Consider the following 15921-nt stretch of genomic DNA (forward strand, 5'->3'; position numbering starts at 1 on the left):
GGGGTATGCCTGTGGGGTGGGGAGAGGATGGTCAGTATCTGATCCTACAGAACCCACTCACCCGGCTCCCCTGCCTGCTTGGCTCCCTCATGTCCTCAGTCGCACCTTTCGCTACCCGGCATACTTGTCCCTGCCCTCTCCCTCCTGCAGCCTCCACATTTGATGGGCAGCAGCCCATCAAATCCCATTGCTATTTCCTTCCGGTGTCACTCCCAGGTCTTATCTCACACCTGGACTGTTGCATTAGCCTTCTGACCAATTCCCCAGCCCACACCCCCAGCTCAGAAACTCTCAGCTTCCTCGCGTCTAGGAGGGGATCGAGTCCAGACTCCTTATTTTGGCATGTTTGTCTGTGCGTCGCCTGACTCTGTTTTGGTGGACTCAGTAGATCTGTAGGTTGCATCTGCCCTCTGTATCTGGGCTGTCCACTCACCCCGCCTGAGCAAGCTTCCTCAGTTTTCCCTCTGGGGCTCCGTCCATACTTTCCACCTTACCTGAGATGCCCTGACTCATTCTGCCCTCACTCAGCCCTGCCCAGTCTTAAGACCTGCTAGGTTCCTCCTCCTCCCTCTCTTCCTTCTCCCTGCCCTCCTCCTCCTTTTCTCTGATGCCTTCCTGAACACCCTGGCCTGGGATCTCTTTCTCCTCAAAACCCCTTTCTTTGGACCCCTCCAGCCTGCACACCACTGTTGGCTTCTGGCAAAGGGAAGCAGGAAAGGGGGCATTGGTGCTGGAAATCCTTTCGAAAGCACAGATGAATTTGGATGACATGGGACTGTTTCCGCCCTTGTGGGCAGGCTTTATACAGATGGGGCTTAGATGTTAGGGGAGTTCCCATTGACAGAGGAGAAAAGATCCCTCCCTTTACTGGAATGTAAGATCTGTCTCTCTCCCCATATGTTGCTTGTCTTCATCTAGACATGGGTGCTGAAGGGAAGAAGGCCCTGGGAGCTTTCCCAATCCTGAGTGTCTATGTATAAAAATGAGAGCCCAGCAGCCTGTCAGCCTCAGAAAGCTTTGTTCAGAAGGGGACCTGAGGACCAGGCAGGTCCAAATCTCTCATTTTGTGGACGAGGAAACTGAGTCTCAGAGGTGGGACTTTGAGCTAGGCCTTTGACTCCAACTCAAGTGCTCCTGTTGAAAAGGTCCCAGACTTTTCAGAGATGACCCTGATTCTTCTCTGTGGCATCCCTGAGTGGTATCGGACACCCCGTGACCTTCCATCCCAGCCAGTGATACAGGATGTCCAGGTTCTGCTTTTCCTCCTGAGGGCTCTGTGGGAGGTTCTGGCTCCTCCCCGGGCCTGGACTTTCCCAGGACAGGGACAGACAGAGCAGAAACCTGCAACCCCCTGAGCTGCCCCAGCTCCTGGTGAGGAGGTGCCCCAGTCATACTTCCTAATTCCAAGACTAGGGGTTGAAGCTGGGTGGGGCTTCAGAGGGGAGGTTACTTCATCCCCAGCCAGTCCTTCAGGCCTGGAGGAGAGGGGGATGGGAGGGAGAGACGGAAAACGGTGAGCTGGCAGCGTGGTGGGAGCCACCCCTCCTAGATAGCTCCCGGGGTTCTCAGAGAGTCCAGGGCCTCCCAGGGACCCCCAGAAAGGGCTCCTACAATGCCTGGTTGGGGTACGAAGGTGAAAGAGGGAGCAAGAAAGGGAGGGGGTGTAGGGAACCCGAAGACTTGATCCCTGGTTAAACAAACACACAGCCCTGCCAAATGATGTCAGCATGGCTGAAAAAAGTCAAGTGCTCTATTGCCATAGGCATGTATCACCCAGCCTGCCTCCCATCAAACGGTGTGGGCCCCTCCAGAGCCCCCCATCCCCCACTGGATCAGGGACAAACAGCAGGTGCCATGTGACAGTATGGAGGAACAAAAGGGTGCCCCGCCCCTCCCCAGTGTGGAGGCACGGAAGGCAGGTCCTGAGTCACCGGAGGGACCTAGAGGGGGGCGTGGGGCTTAAGGGCAGCAGAAGGTGAGAAGAGAAGAGAGAGGGCAGGAGAGGTGGGTGTCTGGACAGTCCCCAAGGCTTGGCAGGGGACTGGGGTCACATCTGGGGCAAGGGGGATTGGGGGTTTTGCAGAGCTAAGGAGCTGGGGGTGGGGACAGGGGGAACTGGACTCCATCAGGAGTGCACAGACGGAGCAGACACTCCTCTTGGGTTCTTCCTCAGAATCTTAATCCCCCTGCAGTGAGCTCATTCGAAAGAAAGCCCACTGTAATCTCCTCCCAGTTGTATTTCTGACAAGGTCTGTCTACAGTGCCCATGGGAATACTGTGGGCTTGGAACGGTGCCCGGCCATGGTATGTGAGCAACAAATTTGCACTGTGCTTATAATCACTCCGATTACCCTGGAGGGGTCTCTTCATTACGCCTCTGTAACCTCAGGCAGGTCATTCTGCCTTTCTTGGGCTTCTTTTTCCACTCTGCTCTTACTTGCCTCCCACCCGCCCTTCCCCATGCCCTTATTCCTCCGAAAGTTTCCAGGACTGGTGAGAGGCAGAATGAAATGAAATGAAAGTCATTTCAGAAGGGCAGGACACCTGGGGAGCAGAGAGCTGCAGAGCCCGTCTGTGGGGTGTCAGTGGCCTGGGGGTGATCCCGTCATTGTGGCCCAGGCTGACTTCCTCCTCAGCCCTGCGGGTGTGTGTGTGTGTGACTGGAGGGGAGTCCTTTGATGTGCACACGTGCCAGGCACGGGAACAACCCCAGCTCGGCCAACCCACCTTGGTCTTATCACTGGTCCCTACTTGGGCGATCACTGTGTCCTGGGCAGAGGAAAGGTCACTTTCAGGCTTCCCCTTTGCTCTAGCTGCTGGTTCCTCCCCGTCTCACCCAGGGTGGGAGCCAGAGGGAAAGGCTGGGTGCTGGGGTGTGTGTGGTGGGAGCTGGGGATGGGAGAGGAGGGCTGGGGTCTCAGCTGGTGACTGCGTCTCTGGCATGAAGGAGTGTGGGTGGAGAGGCCTGTGAGTTTCCAAGACCTTTTATCAACATTCCTTTTATCTCTACTGCCTCCATGTTTCTTAGGCAAATTTCCCACCCCTTCTTTACCCTAGGCCAATTCTTTCACCAGTAGTGCTAGGGGAGAGCGTGAAATCTCCCTGTGTTGCCTTCTTGCTTTCCGGCTGTTCTAGGACCTGGCATCCCCCCCGGGGGGAATCCCTGCCACCCACCCCATCCCACTGTTCATCTCTAAGCTCGCGAACCCCCTCTCTGCTTTCTCGGCCCCAGACAGCTGCTGGGCTGAGGAATCAGCTCCAGCAGGAAGGCACTTCCCAGCAGTGAGACCTGACCAAGGTCATGGGTGCAAGAAACCCTTCAGGTCAGGCTCCTGAAGGTCTGTATGGAGATTAGGGTTAGTCTTGTGCACCTCTTGGAAGCAGCTGGGTGTCCAAGGACTCCAGTGAGGGGCCCGCTGTTCTGGTTTAAGAAATCTGGAGCTTCCTCAGTGCTGACCTGGTCACTCATTCCCTCGGGGACTTCCCTGGGATCAGATGTGGGTTGGTTGATTTAGCTCAACACACATTCACTAAATACCTGCTTTGTGACCATCCCTTGAAAGACTCTGGACACCAGGAGATAAAAATGAATCCTCCTCTGTCCCCCAGGCTTTCATACAAATGAGTCTTCAGGTTGGTCGCCCAGGCTCTGGGAGGCGCCCACAGAGACCATCCTGGTGCTGAAGGAGCTGCGTGTGCCAGTCTTGGTGTTGCCCAGGGAGGGTCTTGCCGGATCCCGAATGCCAGGGCCGAGAGAGGCCGGGAGGGCCGTGCCAGAGGGGTGTCAGTGGGAGTGATGCCGTTGGGAGGAAGGCCTCTCTTGGCTTGCCCTACTTGGCATGCTGTGCCTCCCCAAGGGGCATGACCTTAAAGCTGGTCTTTCTCTGGTCCTCAGGCTCAGTGCGGTCAAGTGTAAGTGGGGGAGCTTGTGCTCAAATGACAGATTGGCTTGGCCGAGCCTGGGGACCCTGTGAGCTCATTGGAAGGAGTGGGGGTCCTGCCTGAGGGTGATTTGGGCCCCCTCCGAGCTGTCGGATGAGGAGTTAGGAGCTGGCCCAACCCGAGTGAAGCATTCACCAGGGAGTCAGGTTGCCGCTTCCTGCTGCTGCCTGCCTGCCTGATGGAGCCCTGCTTGCTGTCTCTAAGCCTCACTTTGCCCTCCAACCTCCTCCAACCTCTCAGGACTCAGGGGGCACAGGGGACAGGGGGCAGGTGCCTTGAGCAGGTGGAGAAGCAAACAAGTGAGAGAGAACGCCTTGGGGCAGAAGGACAGGGAGACAGTCGCACAGAGACTGGAGAGCCAAGCATTAAGAACCTGCTGCTTCCAAGACTTGCAAAGAAGGAGAGGTGCAGCCAGCAGCCTCGAAGGCCAGCGCCCCAGGGAAGGTCCAATATTTTTGGTCTTTCGTCTGCAAAGGGAAGAAGCCCGTGCAAAGCAGCCAGCTGTTTCTCCTCACCCCATCTGGGGGTCTGGCGGGTCTCTCCGCTGGAGCTTCTGTCCTGCACACTCCCTTGGCCCCTGGCCCTGCAGCTGAGACCTTCACATGGAAGTGAGGGCCCCAGGGGCTTCTCAGGGCTAAAGGGCTGGGCGCTGTTCTCAGACCCTGGGGGGCCGGAGCCTGCTCCCCACAGGTGCTCAGGTTGGCAAACAGCTGCCGCCGTGGCCAGCTGGTCCCTGTCATCCCTCCCCTCACGGACCCTCACCCCCGCCCCCCTCCAGGGATGACCCCAGTCCAAGGGGCGCCTGGCTGGTGCTTACCGGTGGGTGAGCAGGGCCGTCTGGGCAGGGCTGCAGGCGTGTCTGGGGAGCGGGCAGCCGAAAGGTGTGTGAGAGGTGTGCGAAAGGGCTCTGCTCAAATAATCCAGGGAGGCGTTTATAAATAACTTTACCTCAGGGCCGCGGGGTGAGCCCCGGCTTCCGATTGGCTCGGAGGGGAAGTGGTTTTGAACACTACACCATAGCTAAGCCTGGGGAGATAGGAAAAGGAGATAAGGGAAGAAAGGTCCCAAATGAACAGCCCTTTTTTTGTTTTGCCCAAGGAGCAGGGCTGTTTGATGGGAGCTTGGCACTTCCTAAATCCACCCTGGAGACAATAGGTCACATTCAGCGGCCCCGGCCCCACTGGCTCCCCTGGGCCAGCCAGCCGTGGCTGAGGAGGGGTCAAAGCAGACCCCTCTCCGAGCTTGCTGTCCTGCTGCTTCTGGGGTCAAGCCACATGGCCTCTTGGACAAGGGGACGCATTGAGGCCACCCAAGGGGAGGGGGCCTGGGGCTTCTTGCTTTGAAGGTTGGAGACTTGGGGTGTTACAGGGGGACAGTAGAGCTCTGAAAACCCCTGAGGAAGGCTGCAGGCCACTTTTGGGGAGGCCTGAGGGCCTTTGAGAGGTTTGGGGCAGTTGTGGAGACCTGGCTCGCAGGTCCATCCCCAACCTTAAGTCACTTGTAAGTTCTGTGTCTGGATTGATGCCCTCCTAACTTCCCAGGTAGGGTGTGCGGGGTGCATGGGGGTTTGGGATATGGTAAAGACCCTCAAGAAACTGGAGTGCCAGCAGTTATATGGTGGCCTGAAGACTTGCACATTTCTGTCACAGGCCTCTGTCACTTCAATCAATGAGTTAATGCCCATCGGTTGTGGCTCGGCTCATGTTGCCATGTGCCTTCTGGGTTAGAGCTGCCCACCCACTCCATGCCCACTGAGCATTGTTGAGAACCTCAGAGAGGGCAGAGAGGTGGGTTAGGGGAGTTTCTTGACGTATTTCCTGAGAGAGGGAGTCCCCAGCTGGTGCCAGAAGCCCCTTCCTTCTCATATCTGGGGCGGTACTGTGTTAGTCTGAATTGTCCTCTCATCTCTCCAGAAGACAACAGAGGCTCTGAGATGGGTTGGAATCAGTACAGGGGGTTTCAGTAAGTCCCCCTGGAAGCTAAGGAGAAAGTCCCACTGAGAAGATGAAATGAGCTAGCTGCAGCACATAAAAAGAATTCAATAAAAAATGTAGGGTTCTTTTTGCTGCATAGCATGTGAGATCTTAGTTCCTTAACTGGGGATCGAACCCATGCCCCCTGCATTGGAAGCAGAGTCTTAACCACTGGACCGCCAGGGAAGTCCCACGATAAATATTTGTTGAATGAATGAAAGAATGAATTGTCTGCAAGCCCAGCCCAAGGGAGAGTTTGCAGATGCATTGCTCTTGGGGATGAGGGTAACACCCAAGGTCACTCAGAGTTGTCAGGGTGTAGCCAGGGGCCTGAACGAAGCTGGCCTGAGAATGCCCTGCCACTTGCCGAAGGCAGGGTATGTGTGTGGACGCTTCCTCCAGCAGCCCTTCCCCAGGCCCCCGCACAGGCTTAGCTGTTGTGTTCCACGGTTCCCTCTGCTTCATCATAGTAATGAAGCACTGGTCACAATGGATGGAAATTATGTGTTCAGTTACTGTCTTTCTCCAAGGACTGTGAACTCCACGAGGAGGGTAGGGCAGTGCCTGTTCCATTCACTCCTGCATCCCTATCATGTAATGCAGTGCCTACCACTTAGTAAAAGTTCAGTATAGATTTGTGCAGTGGGTGAATGACTGTGTGATGAAATCTTCAAACAAAGCAGAGTCAGAGGTCCAGAACTGGCACATCCATCTCGTATTGCCCAGGGGCATGGGTAGCATGACCTGGTCTAAACTTTGCACAGATGAGTTATCAGTGTTAGTCGCTCAGCTGTGTGCAACTGAGACCCCATGGACTATAACCCACCAGGCTTCTCTGTCCATGGGATTCTCCAGGCAAGAATACTGAAGTGGGTAGCCATTCCCTTGGGATCTTCCCAGCCCAGAGATTGAACTCAGGTCTCCTGCACTGCAGGCAGATTCTTTACAGTCTGAGCTACCTTATCAGACTCTCCCTATAGCCAGGTAACCATGAGTACCAAGAATAAACAGGTAAGTTCCCTTGCTGGGATACCATGCCTGCGAGGGAAGTCTTTCGGTTGTACTTTGGTTCTTTTAGTGCAGAGAATGTACTGTCCAACTGTCTGAAGCATCTAGGACTGCCTGCCTGCAGGTACATTTCTCTCTTTTAAATGACCCACGGACATTTTGGTCTATCGATTGATCTAGTGTGAGTTTTGTTAATGTGAGTCAGTCTCTCCTGAATCTGATTGACTTTCGATAGTGACACTGGGCTTTCAGACAGGTTATCTGGTTTAATTCTCATAGCAACCATGTGATGTAGTCATGTTACTGTCATTTTTAGGAGGAGTAAACTGAAGTTGAAACTAAAGTGAAATAACTTGCTCAAAGTCACAAAGGCTTGGATTCAAGAGGCAGAAATCCAAACTGGATATTATGGCTTCAAATTCTATGCTTAGTCCATTTTATCATTTTAACTTTGACCTACAAAGCAAAGGATGACATTCACCTTTTAAGACTCCACCTTTTATACACTTTCAGCCTCCCCATCAGGTATATCTTCCAAGATAACTTGGATAAACATGGCTGAGGCCTACAGAATGGGGCTGGCAACTTGTTAACGCTCCTCCCTAATCCTTCTCCAACCGTCTTAGCAAAATTCTGGGAAGGTTGATCTTTTATAATAGTGACAGGAAGCATAGAGCCTAGAGGGTTCTCTGAAGTCACCAAGGGAGATAGACGGAGCCCTCAGAATCTGGGGAAAGCCAGATCAGAGGCTAGAGAAGCAGAGGACAGGAGGGAGAGGCAGATGGCTCAAAAGGACATCTTAGGGGTATCTTGGATGGAGTTAAATTATGAGACAGAGGGTAGGTGGGGAGAAAACAAAGGTGGGGAGAGACAGATGGCAGAAATGACAACACAGAGAAGAGGCAGACTCAGAAACCAAGAGCAAGAGGCAAAGAGCAAGCACATCAACATCCCAGCAGCTCACAGTCCTGATTGTTGTTAAATCATTGTCCATTTTTTATGGTAAAAACATTTCAGCATCAACCCTGTACTTTCTTGGAGCATACAGATTCTCCTTTGGTAACAACCTTACCCTTAGAGTTGAAAACTGTATTCATCCATCCATCCATCCATTCATTCACTTAACTTAACCATTGCCCAGTGCCAGGATGCTGCACTGGGGGTACGGAGATCCACGAGGCCCACCCCCTGCCCTGAGAAGATCTCACTCTGGGGGGAAGACAGCGAGGTGAAGAGACCCTCATCACATGCAATCACAGGAGCATAGCCATGCGGAGGAGAGGCTGTGGCGATGGTGGGGGGTGGTTGGGAAAGGCTTTCCCCAGGAGAGGACACAGAAGGGCCTATCGTGGCCAGAACCTGGGACTTGAGGTTTAAACCCCAGGTGGCCACTCCCAGGAGGAAGGGGGACAGGGACTGTCCTGGAAGCACTGTTTTTATAGAGGAGGGGTCCCAGCGTGTCTCCAAGCCTCTGACCCCCGACTCCATCCCAGGTTCTCCCTTTAAAGCCTATCCCTGAGTTTCCATCTGACCAGAGCTCCACCCTATTCTTCAGCAGATCTTAGAGTGGTGTGTGTATAGACACACATATGCTCATACCAAACAGATTTGGGGGATTTACTGAGTTATGCAGGTAAAGCCAAAGTAGTCACAAAGTACCCTTCTAACGATGTCACCTTGGAGCTGGTCCAGCTAAGGAGCAGCTAGTTTCCACGCTAGTAAACTCCTCAAGAAGGAGACGAATCCTGCCACCTCTAGCCTTATCAGCACCTGCTGGCTTCTTGTACCTGTGCCCTGCGTGGGGCCTGGGCCAAGCGTGCAGGCAGGATCATGTTTTGGGCAGAGCAGCCCAGCAACTTAAGCAAACACCTCAAGGCTGGAGTCAGAAAAATCTTCAGCACCTTGCCCTGCGGTGGCAGGATCTGACCTGGCCCTGCAGGTACCAGTTTCCAGAGTTCCCGGGAGCTGGCAGGGCTGCAGGGGTACCCACAGAGAAGCCAGCTTGCACCTCTCTCCTCAGGGAAGCCAGAGCACAGAGCGGTGAGGATCTGAGACGGGTCAGGGGACAGGGGAGGCAAGGCGAGAGCCGGGGACGCCAAGCTGTGTCCAGTCTTAACTCAGGGAACCGGAGCTTCTGCCGTGTGCCTGGCACTGTGCTATGTGCTGGCGACCAAGACTGAAGACTGCCAGGCCCCGTGAGGCCGCGATCCTGAAGAGCAGGCAGAGGGAGGCTTCCGAGAGCACACACGGCCACAGGGCTGGCAGGCAGTATGTCGGAAGGAAGCTAAGGGGGGCTCTGAAGGCTGTAGAGTGAGGACAGGATCTGTCTGGAGAGAGTCAGATCAGCGCTGGCCAAGACCCCCTAGCATCTGGGACCAGAGGAAGGGGAATGTTGCTGAACCCTCAGATGAGGAGCGGAAGAAGAAGTCTCAGTTTACAGGTGAGAGAGAGATGGGAGGGACCTGCCCAAGGTCACCCAGTGAGGCCGTTTCAGAGCCCAGGCTGAGCGCGACCCAGGACCCCAACCTGGCCCTCCAGCCTGACCTCTCTCCACAAAGGGGGTGGGAGGTGGCTTTGTGACCCTCTCTCCCTTGTCCGTGTCACCCAGGGGCTCTCCAGAGACACCGGGTATCCAGAGTGCTGCCTGCAGAGGACTTCCCTGCTCGTGGGGCCTGGACACTTGGCCGTGAGGTTTGGGACAAGCAGGTCCACAGCGTCGGGCCTGGGAGCCCTGGTGTGCTAGTCCTGCAGCTGCCAGACAGAGAAGATTCTGCTCAGGGCCAGACCTTGGCGGGCTGGGTGAGGGTGTTCAAGGCACTTCCCACTGCCCTGGGAACCCAGCAAATGAGGCTGGAGGTGAGGCGAGGGTGAGTTCCAAGTCTAGTCACATTGACCACAATTCTGGCTTTGGGGCCTTAAGCCAAGCGTGTATTAGCCTGGTATAGGGGTTGCCTCCAAGAGGAGTATAGAGGCTGGGGTATAAGAGGACCCAGACCCCCTCCCAATTCTAGGAGAACTGAGATAGCTGGAGAAACAAGGCACTGGCAAACTTGGCTCCAGGGTCTCGCCCTACCTCCAGGGTCTAGCTTGGGCAGCGAGACAATTTGATCACAAGAGGGGCTTGACATTGCAAAGAAATTGAAAATGAGGTCTCCACATCTCCCCTTTCTTATCCCACATTTTCCAGGAAAGAATAAAACCAGAAGGTACCTATCACTCACCAGCCAGTCCCGTCCTCCCAGCTCTTCCTTCCCATCACCGCTGACCACACAGGCCTCTCTCTGAGTGCTGACAGCTGTGCTCTCTGAACCCCAACTGGCCAAAGGTGAGGTGGTCTAGGTCTTCTAGTTACTGTCTCCCCAGTAGCTCTTTGAAGTCAGTGACTATGTCACAGGTACATGAGAGGCATCAGGATGTACTGGGAAGAACAAAGACTTCAGGCTGAGATTCTGGCTCTGGGTTTGCTGGTCATGTGATCTTGGGCCAGTTTGTTCATTTTTGAGGCTCAGTTTGTTCACCTGTAAAAGGGGATACGTGACAAAAAGGAAATGCTCTTGTAAGGCAAGTTCCTTCCCTTGGGGCATGACCCCTCGCCTTTCGCGCATACCCATTACCTCTCCAATACCTGCTACCCTCAGCCCTTTGGCCCCACCCCAGCCAGTGACACCCTTTGCCACCCTGCACCTCAATGACCCTGCTCCCTCGTCTCAGGAGTCAGGAGTGTTGGGCTCCCACTTGCAGGCCTTGCCCTCCTGGCCTCCCAGGGATGCAGCCAAGTGGCAGACTAGGTTCAAGAAGGCTCTCCTCCCGAGTTGCTGCAACAAAACATCAGGGCATTAGTCACACCTGGGCCTTGGAGCCCCTACCCCCTTCCCCTCCTACCTCTGGGAGGTGCCAAGCAGAGAGGGTGTGAGCGTGAATGTCGGTGTGCGTGTGCACGATGTGGGCGCTGAACAAGTTGCTTTTCTAAAACAGAGTGGGGCTCAGGGCATGTATACACCCCTACTTTTGCCCGCCCCCCCACCTCACAAACTCCCCAGTTACTTTCTGCCTGTGGTCTTTGCCTCACCCTGCAGCCTGTGGGCTGGTGGGCTAGGGTGGGTCCCCTCACCCTCTGGGTCCTGGTGCCCTCCTACCTGAGGAATATGCCTGACTCTCGAGAGCTGAACCTGCACAAGGTGTGGGCAGCCCTTGCAAGAACAGAGCCTTGCAGCTGGGACTCCCCTCAGTTCATGTTGGAGAGAGGGATGGTGGAGGGGAAGGTGTCTCCCCGAGTTTTCCCCCAGGGGCTGTGTTTGGGCGATAAGTCCAGAAAGTTATTCCCCAAATAAGCCTTCCTTGCTGTGTTTTCTCAGCCCTCCAAGGTCAGGTCACCTAGCATCCTGATTCTGCCCTCTCCTTGCCCAGAACCAGCCATCACAGGCTCAGGCAGAGGAGGGAGCATGCTGGGGTAGGTTTTCAGCCCCAGAGAAGAGGTTGTCCACTCTTGGTAGGGGGCTGGGCCGGCTCAAGGCTTCAGCCCGGGACATGCTCAGAGCTCCTCAGTCCTGAGCAGCCTGAACACCATCCCTCTGGGAGTCTGGGGGTTGGGGCGTAAGATATGCATGGAATTCCCTGAGAATGTGGGAGAATGTGGTCCCAGAGGGACGGATGGTGCAGGAGGGGGCCTAGGCTAGTGTGCTGGGACCTCGGCTGGGGCTGTTTCTCTGGGTCTCCCAGCACAGCAGGCAGAGGCGGGAATGACGGAGGCTGGCCATGAGGCTCTGAGGTCCAAGGCTCAAGAAGCACATGTCCTAACTCCAGAGTGCAGGGAGCAGGCCACAGCACGGACGGCTTTGGAGGAGTCCCCAGGACAAGTTGGTCGCTGGGGCTAGTTCCTGTCAGCTGTCCAGGGCTGAGCTCCGGCCCGGGCTGCTCACAGAGCCGCATTGTTCCCTGGGAACTGCTTGAGCGTTTAGCTCGTCTCATCCTGCTGGTACATTCGTTGGCTGTGATTCCCACTGAGGACATCTTCAGAGGCAGGCAGGGCGCCAGGCTTGCGGGCAGGCCCCGGACTGCTCCGTCGAGCAGGGAGCTGGGAGAAGGGGCGCTCGCCAGCCTTCAGTGTGACCCTGGGGCTGTTTGCCAAGGGCAGTGGCAAGTCTGCCTGGGAAGTTCTGATGCCGCTGCTGGCCCTGCCAGGAGGCTGAGAGCAGACCCTGCTGCCAGCATGTCCCGGGGAGCAAGCTGTGTGACTGGGGCAAGCTGCTGAGCCTCTCTGATCTCCCGGCTTCCTCATCTCCAAGGTGAGAGCGATAGCAGCACCTACCGCAGAGTGATACCGGAAAGATTGAACAAGGTAACTCATGAAGCCCTTGGGCAGCAAGGAGGTCCAACCAGTCCATCCTCAAGGAAATCAGCCCTGAATATTCACTGGAAGGACTGATGCTGAAGCTGAAACTCCAATACTTTGGCCACCTGATGTGAAGAGCCGACTCATTGAAAAAGACCCTGATGCTGGGAAAGATTGATGGCGGGAGAAGCAGGGGACAACAGAGGATGAGATGGTTGGATGGCATCACCAACTCAATGGACGTGAGTTTGAGCAAACTCAGGGAGATAGTGAAGGACAGAGAAGCCTGGCGTGCTGCCATTTATGAGGTTGTAGAGTCAGCTCAGATATGCCTAAGCAACTGAACAACAGCAACAATTCAGGAAAAACATTTATCACAAGATCTGGCGATTTCCAGAGGGCCCACCCCACCCACTGGTCCTTTCTCTTCTCGCCTGTCCCCGCCCACCTTGAAATGCTCTCCTTCCTTCTCAGCTCTCCACGTCCTTCAGCTCAAGCCACCTGTCTCCCGTGCAGCCAGCCTGTTTGCTCCGACCGCGTTCAGACTCCTGCAGCTCTCTCAGGTGATAACTGCAACCAGACACTGGATCATGTGCTCTTAGGGATTTGGCTTTAATGGTTTACAAGGGACTCCCTTCCTGGATCATAGGATTTGGGTGTTTTGCTTCTATTGTGTCCTTCACAGACCAAAATGTCCTGAGCTTATTAATACCAGTGCTTACCTACGGACTGAGAGCCCATCCTGGGTCCTGCCTCAGGACGATTATAGGAGGACCATCGTTCATTGTGGTTTCAGCCTTGCTCTGTGAGGGTCCAAGCTTTCCAGAAGGTGTGTCATTTGCAGCCACGTCCCAGCAGCTGACGAGACCCAGTCGAGGGTCACGACTGACCCCCATTTTGCCAGCTTGTGCCCCATCCCTCTGACTGAAGACCCACTTCCCCTCCAGGGCTGAGGTTCCTGTGGGCAGGCTTGGGAGTCCCTGGGCATCCCTGGGTAGGTTTTTCTGCTCTTAGCTCATTCTTACTCTGCATTGCACACTGGCCGTGGAGAGAGGGCCTCTCTGGAGAGTTCTGCTCTGCTGCCTCCTGGGGCTCCCGCCCTCGAGGTCCAGTGTCTCACTGTGCCCTGTGACCAGCAGCACTCTGTGCGTCCCACAGGAGCACGGTGGGTGCTTCCCTCCAGGCTGTCTGACACTGTGGTGGCCCAACCCCGGCGAAGCCATGGCACAGACTGCTAGCTCTCTACCACCAGCAACAGCATTGCTGTGGGCACGTGATGGCACGCTAGAGTCCATTTTCCACCCTCCCTGACTGTGTGACTGAGTGCGCACTAATGCAACGCAGAGCCAGAGGAGCTCCTTCCAGGTCTGGGCCTTGAGATGCTGGGGAAGTCTCCACGCTCTTTCCTCCTCCAGCCATGCTGGTGACCCAGCATCAACCGTGCACAACGACAGTGGCCTGGCAAACGGGAAACAACAGATGGAAAGGCTCTGAGCTCATGAATGACCTTATGAAGCCGAGGGCTCCAGTAGTCTTGAGACTGCTGTAGGAAGAAAGAGCGACTTTATTCTGCAGTCCACTGTGTGGGGTCCTCTCCATTCATTGTAGTTTGGTCTTTAACCCACACGTGGGCCCCGAGTATGATGAAAACACTGCCCTTCAGCTTTTGCTTGTAGTCACCACGGCTTGGCTCAGGAGAGAGAACGTAGACGCCCATTTCCTGGGTTCTCCTCCTCTGCCCCGGAGACTTGACCACAGGAACTCTTCCTCTCCTGTAAATAGAGGTCTGGAGGACCTCTGATTCACTGGCTTATCGGATACACCCAGTCTCTGGATCCCAATTTGGTCAGCTGGGACTCCCAGCCCTGTGCTTCCCAACAGCAGAATCATTTTTTTCCTCCTTTCCCTTTCTCTCTTTTTTAAAAAAGATTTTATTGAATTATTGATTTATAATGTTGTGTTAATTTCTGCTGTACAGCAAAGTGATTCAGTTCTATCTCTCTCTCTCTGTATATATATATACATTTTTCATTTTTTTTTTCCATTATGGTTTATTGCAAGATACTGAATGTAATTCTCTGTGCTATACAGTAAGAACTTGTTGTTTATCAATTTTATATAAAGTAGCTTGTATTTGCTAATCTCAAACTCCCAATCCTTCCTTCCCTGACCCTGACTCCTTGGCAACCGGAAGTCTGTTCTCCATCTCCAACAGCAGAATCTTTATAGTTGATGCCCCCAGTTAAGGTGAGCCTTCCTGGATGAGGGCTCTACCCTCCTGCTTAGTTCACCTCTGTCTTCTGCTTAGAATGAGAAGATATGGGAAGGGCTGGGGGTCTTAGGGTTGGGAAAGAACCCCATGGATTGGTAGTTTCTAGTCTGCTAGGGTCTCCCTGGGATTAGCAAGTAGATGAAAAACGGAGTTGTGTTACTAACTAAGGTTAAGGAAAAATGGTGCTTTATATTTATAGAGCGCTTACAATTTATAGGGTGCTTTCCACACGCACCATCTCATCTAATTGTTGGCCACAGCCCTGTGGCGGGGACAGGGGCTATTCATCACTGTTTTGCATATGTGGAAACCAAGGATGAGTTACCCACGCCTGGGAAATGCCCAAGCTTGCATCAGACCTCTAGACCAGCTAGAAAGGGTTCCCGACTTTCTAGCTTTGTGCTCTTATGTCTCCACCCTGCCAGGCTGAAAAAAATGGTATGTTTTGATTTATGCTAAGGAAGTACCAGGCCTGCATTTCTTCTGAAAAGGGAAGGACTTCCTTGATGTGAGGGTAGGGGCAAGGGAGACACTTAAACCGGACTTGTCTAGAGACAAACAGTTGAATGGGATGTACAGTCCCTACTGGTGAACACTGTGAAGCCCCAGGACTTCCCTGAAGTTCCCAGACCAAATAAAGGGCTTGTTGTTTTTCCCTCACATCCTGTCGCCATCCAATTCCTGCCCTTACTCCAAGACTGCAAGGCAAACAGGTCTGCAGGCTTATATGGGGAAGGTAGGGCCTGGGCAGCGGGGAGAGATGTCCCAATGGGGTGAACCCCACTAGGCTGCTCCTGGAAAGTGTTAACTGAGAGAGTCCTCAGCCTAGGGAGACTTGGGGGGAGGGGGCAGAGATTGCTCTTTCACCTCCAGTGGCTCAGCCACACCAGGTACTTGGGCGGAGTGCAGGATAAAGGCCAGTGGAGAAGGAAGGTTGGCTTGACCCCAGGTGCTCCTGATTTTGCTGCCCCACCAATTACACAAACAGTCCTGAGCACCCAACATGAGCACACCCACATGTCTAGAACCACAGACCCCAGGTTCAGGCCCCGCTGGCTTCTTTAGTAAAGCAGCACACAGGATTTAAGTTAGACACAAAGGAGAACTTCCTGGAGTGAGGGTATTAGATCAGAGACTGGGCAGTGTGGAATCTTCTGAAGGAAGCTTGAGAGTCTCTGTAAATGTGGAAGAAATGTTTATCTCTCTGATTGTTGGGGCGAGGGAGACACTTCAGTTGGACTTGCCCAGAGGCAACCAGATGAATAAGATGTGCAGTCCCTACTGGCGAACACCTTGAGCCCAGGCAGAAGGAGAAGCAATAAAGGAACAAAGTAAAGAGGTGCACAGGACTCTCCCCCTTGCTTATTTCTGTACCTGGAAATGGGAGAGGGAGG

General features: G+C 54.2%; 1 long non-coding RNA gene across 2 annotated transcripts in view; it reads left to right on the top strand.

The window, feature by feature from the left end:
- The window catches only part of LOC109570667 (uncharacterized), a 51550-nt gene extending 37227 nt beyond the window's left edge, over positions 1-14323 (top strand). Inside the window, exon 6 of one of the 2 annotated variants that reach the window (XR_002182516.2) lies at positions 9532-14323. This is a non-coding gene — a long non-coding RNA (uncharacterized lncRNA). The remainder of the gene's footprint in view (positions 1-9531) is intronic. The other variant, XR_011560703.1, reaches the window with a different exon arrangement.
- Positions 14324-15921: the final 1598 nt, after the last annotated feature.

Source organism: Bos indicus, chromosome 16 (genome assembly GCF_029378745.1).
Source record: "Bos indicus isolate NIAB-ARS_2022 breed Sahiwal x Tharparkar chromosome 16, NIAB-ARS_B.indTharparkar_mat_pri_1.0, whole genome shotgun sequence".
Lineage (NCBI taxonomy): Eukaryota > Metazoa > Chordata > Mammalia > Artiodactyla > Bovidae > Bos > Bos indicus.